Below are 6,973 nucleotides of genomic sequence, written 5' to 3'. Positions count from 1 at the left end.
TAACTACTGCCCACATGAATGGCTAAAATAAAGACTCCACCTCAAAAAAAAAAAAAAAAAAAGAAAGAGCCTAGCTGGATATAAAAACATTGGCTCACACTCTGTTCATAAGTCCTTTAAAAGGCTGTTCCATTATTGACTTGCTTTGTCTGTTGCTTACGAGAAGTGTGATGCCAGTTTAGTATTCTTATCCTTTTAAGTAATTTGAGCTCTTTGCCTGGAGGCCCTGTAGTGGATTGAATAATGGCCTTAAAAAGATATGTTTATGTCTAGGTCCCTGCAACTTGTGAATCTTACCTTATTTGATAAACCAGTCTCTGCAGATGTCATTTAGTTAAGGATCTCAAGACAAGATCATCATGGATTATCCAGGCGGGCCCTAATTTCAATGACAAGTATTACTATAAGAGAAAGCCACAGGGAGGATTTGAGAGAGACAATAGAGGAAAGAGACAGGGATAAAGAGGAAAAGTGCATGTGAAGACAGGAGAGGTGGAGTTTGGAGTCATGCACTCACAAGTCAAAGGAACACCTGGAGCCACTGGAAGCTGGAAAAGGCAAGGAGGGATCCTTCCCTGGAGCCTTCAGAGGGGACATAGCCCTGCTGACACTTTGATTTTGGACTTCTGGCCAAAGTGAAATAATACATTTCTGTTGTTTTAAGCCACCAAGTTTGTGGTCATTTGTTACAGCAGCCACAGGAAACTAACATAGGCCCTGAGGATTATCTGTGTGTGTGCGTGTGTGTGTGTGTGTGTGTGTGTGTGTGTATACCTTTAAAGCCTCATAGTTTCCTAAAAATATCTCAGTTATTCTCTCTATGTCAGTTTTTCTAGATATACAGTGGGCCTCTTCAATATGTAAATTATATTTTCTCTTCTTTCTGGAAAGTTTTCTTGAATTACAGTTCCATTCCATTGCTTTGTTTTTCTTCTCCAGAAGCTCCTATTATATGTATGTTGGATCTTATTTGCCCATCCTCTATTCCAATCACTTGTGTTTAACCCTGTTAACATCATTCTTTATTCTCTTCATTATTTTACTGCTGCTTTTCAGTGTTGAAATTGTCCAATGTTCAAATCTATTATCCTTCAGTACCTTGTAATCTGTTCTTTATTTTTGAAATGATTTTGTATTTTTCTTGAATTTCATTCCATAGCTCAATCAACTCATTGCATGTCTTCCTATTTTGTGCCCATTATGGCCTTAGTTATAAAATTTCTGATTCTGGGTTGTTTTTTTTTTTTCTAAATATATCCCATTGTTTGAAGATAACTACTTCAGTTTGGAATGTTGGGTTACACTTTTCTTCTGCTCTTTGGTTGGTTTTGGTTAAGAATTCTCATCAGTTAAACTGTAATGATTCTCATTTTTGTGTATATGTGTTCTTCTAATAGTAGCTCTTTATGGAATTAGGTTGATTTTTTAAATTTAAAGTTTTTTGGACAGGTTCTTAATTCAAGAATATCCTCTCCTGTCAGTGCAGTGCAGAAATGGGTAGTAATGGGGTAGTGGGTCATTATGTCTTATTTCTCTCTACTTTCTGCAAGGTCCTCCATTTTTCCCTCTTAGTTCCTTCTTTCTCATCACTGTCAAGTCTCTAAGGGGCACTACTCTTTCTTAGTTTATCCGATTCCCCCCAAGAAGCAATGCTTCTTTGAAGTTGCTATTTCTGGTTCTGCTTATTTTCAATCCCTTTCCCTTTAACCGTGCTGTGAATGTGTCCCTTAGCAGTGAAACTTTTACTTTCTGGAGGTGATTTTGTTTATGCTATGTCTAAGTTTTCCCTGCCTCTTTACTCTTTTTCCTGGGGATTTTAAGTCTTCTTTCTCCCACTCTCTGCACACAGCTTACAGTGGGTATAAGTGACGGGAGTTCATTTGGAATATGGCGTTTGTTTCTCTACTTACTGGTCACTTAACATTTGTGGTATCCTCCATCTTCCACTAATGCTGAAGGCATGGACCATAGGTGATTATCTTGTGGTCCTGTTGAATTTAAGGGTTTTGTGAGGAGGTCCAAATTAGATGGCCGCAATTATTCTGGAAGCTCCCTTGGATTAGTGTTTCTTAACCTTTTTGAATCCATTTTCTCTTCATCAGCATAAAAATCATGTACACTACTCTCATTTTTATAAAATTCAAAATCGATGAAATATTATAACTAAAAACAAATCAAACCAATGAGACAAAATACCATTTTCTTTCTAGACACACATTCTCCCCTCCACAGATTCTGATGTGTAAACATTTCTTTACCCTCTTCAAATCACTGAACTGAATAATTTTCATAGGCATAATACTGAATCAGTAAAATTTTGCCATAGTTGTTTTGATGCATAAGTATTTCAATACCTCTGAATTTATATATTTTATGATACCTTTGTCTTTTTTTCTTCACATTTTACTGTCTGTTCTGTTCATTTTAAGTGGTGTAATTTAACTCACACCCAATACCTATAAAATCGTAAACAATATTGTTTTACTTTCCCTCATCTTCCATATTAGTTGCATTCTTTCTACTTGGTGAGAACATATATTTACTTAGTATAATTCCAATCATGTTCCCCGTTTTAGTCTTAGCTATATAATCAAATACAGCAAATTTTCATCAACAGTCTTTCTGCTGAAGTTTCCCAGTTATCTTTTGTTGGATGAAGCTCGTCCATTAGGGGAGTCTTTGGAAGGGCATGTAAGGAGGGTATTTATTCGGTGTAGGGGCTTTGATGTGAGCAAAGGTGAAAGCCTCAGAGAAGCATTCCTTCTTGGAGGAGAATCAGATTCAAAGAAAAGGGGTGGTACTTCTTACAGAGTTGGCAATGAAGAGAAAGATGAAAGCAAGTTGGGGGGAATGTTAAGAATTTCTTGATGAAATGAAGGAGATACAGCTTTACATCACAGTGGTCATGTCACAAGGAAAAAACTCTGTTTTTATTATCCAGTTGTAATTTCAGTGTCCCAGGGCTTCCCAACCTGTAGGTACACATGATGTCATATTACTACTATATGAGCTGTCCTAAACATTCAAGTCCTAACCTTGAGAGCCCAGCCTATGAAACCTCAGGAAATCAATAGCAGCACCCCCTGCCGCTACCTCTTTTTTTTTGGTCTCACTCTATTGCCCAGGGTGGAGTACAATGGCGCAATCTCGGCTCACTGCAACATCTGCCTGCTGGGTTCAAGTGAGTCTCCTGCCTCAGCCTGCCGAGTAGCTGGGATTACAGGTGTCTGCCACCATGCCTGGCTAATTGTTGCATTTTTAGTAGAGATGGGGTTTCACCATGTTGGCCAGGCTGGTCTCAAACTCCTGACCTCAGGTGATCTGTCCACCTTGGCCTCTCAAAGTGCTGGGAATACAGGTGTGAGCCACTGCACCCAGCCTCCACTATCATTTTGGAGGTCACTTTCACCTTTATTACCCAGGGTTCTCTGCTTTTGTGTGTCAATCCACTAAGTACACTTCTGCCCTCCCTAGCCCTGGAGCTGCCACTGCCTGGGCCAGCAGACTACCTACTGCGTTTCTGCTTTTAGGCAATTTTCATTCCTTAGCTAAGGCTTCTGCTTTCCCTGCTGTCTTAGTCAGTTTGGGCTACTGTAACAAAGTACCTCAGACTCGGTAATTCATAAGCAATAGACATTTATTTCTCACAGTTCTGGTGGCTGGGAAGTCCAAGATCAAGGCATCAGCAGATTCGGTGTCTGGGGAGGACATGTTCCTCATAAATGGCACCTTCTATCTGTCCTCACATGGTGAAAGGGGCAACCAAGCTTCCTCCGGCCTTTTTAATAAGGGCATTAACCCATTCATAAGGGTGGAGTCCTCATGACCTAATCATCTCTCAAAGGCCCCCCCTCTTAATACTATTGCATTGGAGATTGTGTTTCAACATACGAATTTCGAGGGGACATAAACATTCAGACCACAGCATCTACTGATGCAGTCCTATTTCAGGATGTCTAGGAACTTTTACTGGGACACATGCCTCTGTCATTACTGGGGAAGTTCTCATCTTCTACTTAATCTGCCACCCAGGCTCAGGCCACTAAGAAATAGCTATAGGGAAAACTCCGCTTAATAGAGGTGATATGGTTTGGCTCTGTGCCTCCACCCAAATCTCATCTCATGTTGTAATCCCCATAATCCCCACTGTTGAGGAAGGGACCTGGTGGGAGGTGATTAGATCATAGGGGTGGTTTCTACATGTTGTTCTCAAGATAGTGAGTGAGTTCTGACAACATCTGATGGTTTTGTAAGTGTCTGACAGTTCTGCCTTCACAGGCTTCTCTCACCTGCTGCCATGTGAGACATGCCTGCTTCCTCTTCTGCCATGATTGTAAGTTTCCTGAGGCCTCCCCACCCACGTGGAACTGTGAGTCAATTAAACTTCTTTCCTTTATAAATTACCCAGTCTTGGGTATTTCTTTATAGTAGTATAAAAACGGGCTAACACAAAGGATAACCGGGACTGAAAGTGGCAGTTTTACACTCCCAGCCATTCTCTCTTCAAGGTATGCACACCCCTTGAAGCAGGCAGGTGTCTTCACAGGTTCAAGCATCAGTCAAGACACTGTACCAAGCACACCTCCTACCACCTTCAGAGCCTAATTGGCCCCAGCTGGTCACATCCTCAGGCTAGATTCTTTTCCTGGGATCCATTCTCTGCACGCTCTTCTAGCTCTTTTCCCAGGAGCCTCCTCAGCCCCTATGTTAATCTGTTTATGCAAACAGATAACACAGAAGGCCTGGCCCTGCCCTCATGTCTGGCACAGGTTAGGCTCTGACAAAGCACCTGCCATGTAAGCTCCCTCATTCTGTCCTGAGTGTGGGTAAGATTCTAGCATAGGGTAGAAAGATACCAAGAAAGCACAAGAGCTTAATGTTTGTGGTTCTGTTTTACGAATATGTTGAAATATTCCCAGTTTTAAAATTGTTGAGTCAAAATGTCATGAATCCCAGGATCTAGTGGGCATTATAATGCCAACTGGTCCACAAGGGAAACTGTATCAATGGCCAGAATGAAGCAAATCAGAATCACTTCAATAATCAAAAGTTAATGTAATTCCACTGGGTGGCTTTATGAAGCTTAACAAGTTTGTTTGAATCTATGTTGTTTAAAAAATAAAATTGGCCAGCCATGGTGGCTCACACCTGTAATCCCAGCACTTTGTGAGGCTGAGGAGGGTGGATCACTTGAGCTCAGGAGTTTGAGATAAGCCTGGGCAACATGGTGAAAATCTGTCTCTACAGAAAACACACACACAAAAAACTAGCTGGGCATGGTGGCATGCACCTGTATTCCCAGCTACTACTCAGGAGGCTGAGGTGGGAGGATGGCTTGAGTCCAGGAGGCAGAGGTTGCAGTGAGCCGGCACTCCAGCCTGGGTGACGGAACAAGACCCTGTCTTAAAAAACAAAAATCAAACTAAATTAACTGCCAGCAGGTTTATATCCCCTTCAGCTTCTACCGGAAAGGAATAAATTCTCAGCTCCTTCTATGCCACTTGACAACAGAATTAGGCTCAGAGGAGAGCTCAGAGAAGGAAAGACTAATTTTAGCTATATAGAAATTGGGGTCACATGTCTGAGCTCTGAGATCCTCAGTGGTCAAATCTTGAATTCATGTAAGCCTGAGAGAGGATGGGTAGTTTGGAATCAGTGCTCCAAAATATGGATCTTAGCTATTTTATATGCAGATGGTGTGGCTGATATAACTGAGTACTTATAATGTACTTCATACTTCAAACTTTACATTATCTAATTCTCACCTTGCAAGTAAGGTGTTAATATCCCCATTTTATATGTGAAGAACCTTTTTCTCATAGATACAAAGAGATTTCCCAAAGTCGTCAGCAAATAAGAGCAGACTGAACCCAGGTTTATCTGATTTCAAAAAACGTATTCTCTTCCCACTACATATGTTGCTTTCCCATCTACGCTGGAAGGTATGGGATGCAGATTTCATTCTCTGGATATTCTTACCTTGGATTTTTCACTCCCTTTGGTATTCCTGGCAGGTTTCCTGAGGTCTGACAGACATCCTGAAGAGGCACTCAGCACCCATTCTCAACTCCTTCTGGAGTGTCTTCCTGTACTGCAGAGGTGGGAACTCTGAGAGCCATTTCTCCAGTCTTACTTGCAGCTGGGGTTCTAACTGTGAATTAGGTTCAACCAATTACATGCAAGAGATTTGGAAGTCAGAATGGAGGCAGAAGCCACCTCCTCCTGATTGACTGTAAACACTGGCAAGCATGATTGTGGTAACACTGGGGCTTTCTGAAGCCATGTCTCCAAGTTCAGCCACTGACTGCATGGGTGTTGAGAGACAGTTAAAGTGGTGGTGACAGAACTTTCTAATAAACAGCTTTCAGCTAAGATAATGTGTCTTCAGAGTCACCGTTTCCAGCCACAGGCTCCTGATTTCCTCCCTTTATGGTGGTGGCAGATGTGGAAGCACCCGCAAGCCGGCTCCTCCAGCCTTCCCAACAAAGTTGTAAACACCTGCTTCTCTCTAGACAATGCCTTTCTGCTTAAAATAGCTGGCGTGGTTTTTGTTTCCTGCAACTAAGCCCCATTGATATATGCTGTTTTCCTTCTTTCCCTCTAACTGCTGGTTTTCACAACCGCCAACCCTGCATCCTTTAAGCTCTAAAATGAAAGCCTTGAATATCTTCATCACTCCATATTCTGCTTTGTTTTTCTCCATGGAGTTGATTGTCGCCCAAAGATTATTTTTATTATTTGTTGACTGTCCACCTTACTAGAATTTAAACGCCATTAGAACAAAGACTTTGTTTTGTTCACTGCTGTAACAACTCTGACATTTAGAACAGTACTAGAAAATAGTGGGAATTCAGCACATAAGCTTGAATGAACGAAATCTACTTTTTTTTTTTTTAACAAAATACTACTTTAAATTAATGCATGAATAGGGTCATCAACAAGATATTCTCAATAACACCTCCTCATGAAACAT

The 6,973-nt window shown here is 41.2% G+C and overlaps 1 long non-coding RNA gene across 2 annotated transcripts in view; it reads right to left on the bottom strand.

Annotated features, from left to right (window-relative positions):
- The window catches only part of LOC105524346, a 16,561-nt gene extending 10,409 nt beyond the window's left edge, over positions 1-6,152 (bottom strand). For both annotated transcript variants that reach the window (XR_001003741.1, XR_001003742.1), the window contains exons 1-2: positions 5,980-6,152; positions 298-401 (exon numbers count right to left, since the gene is read on the bottom strand). This is a non-coding gene — a long non-coding RNA (uncharacterized LOC105524346). The remainder of the gene's footprint in view (positions 1-297; positions 402-5,979) is intronic.
- Positions 6,153-6,973: the final 821 nt, after the last annotated feature.

Source organism: Colobus angolensis, unplaced genomic scaffold, assembly GCF_000951035.1.
Source record: "Colobus angolensis palliatus isolate OR3802 unplaced genomic scaffold, Cang.pa_1.0 Scaffold5, whole genome shotgun sequence".
Classification (NCBI taxonomy): domain Eukaryota; kingdom Metazoa; phylum Chordata; class Mammalia; order Primates; family Cercopithecidae; genus Colobus; species Colobus angolensis.
The sequence above is the reverse complement of the archived record's forward strand: the minus strand, read 5'-3'. Positions and strand labels throughout refer to the sequence as shown.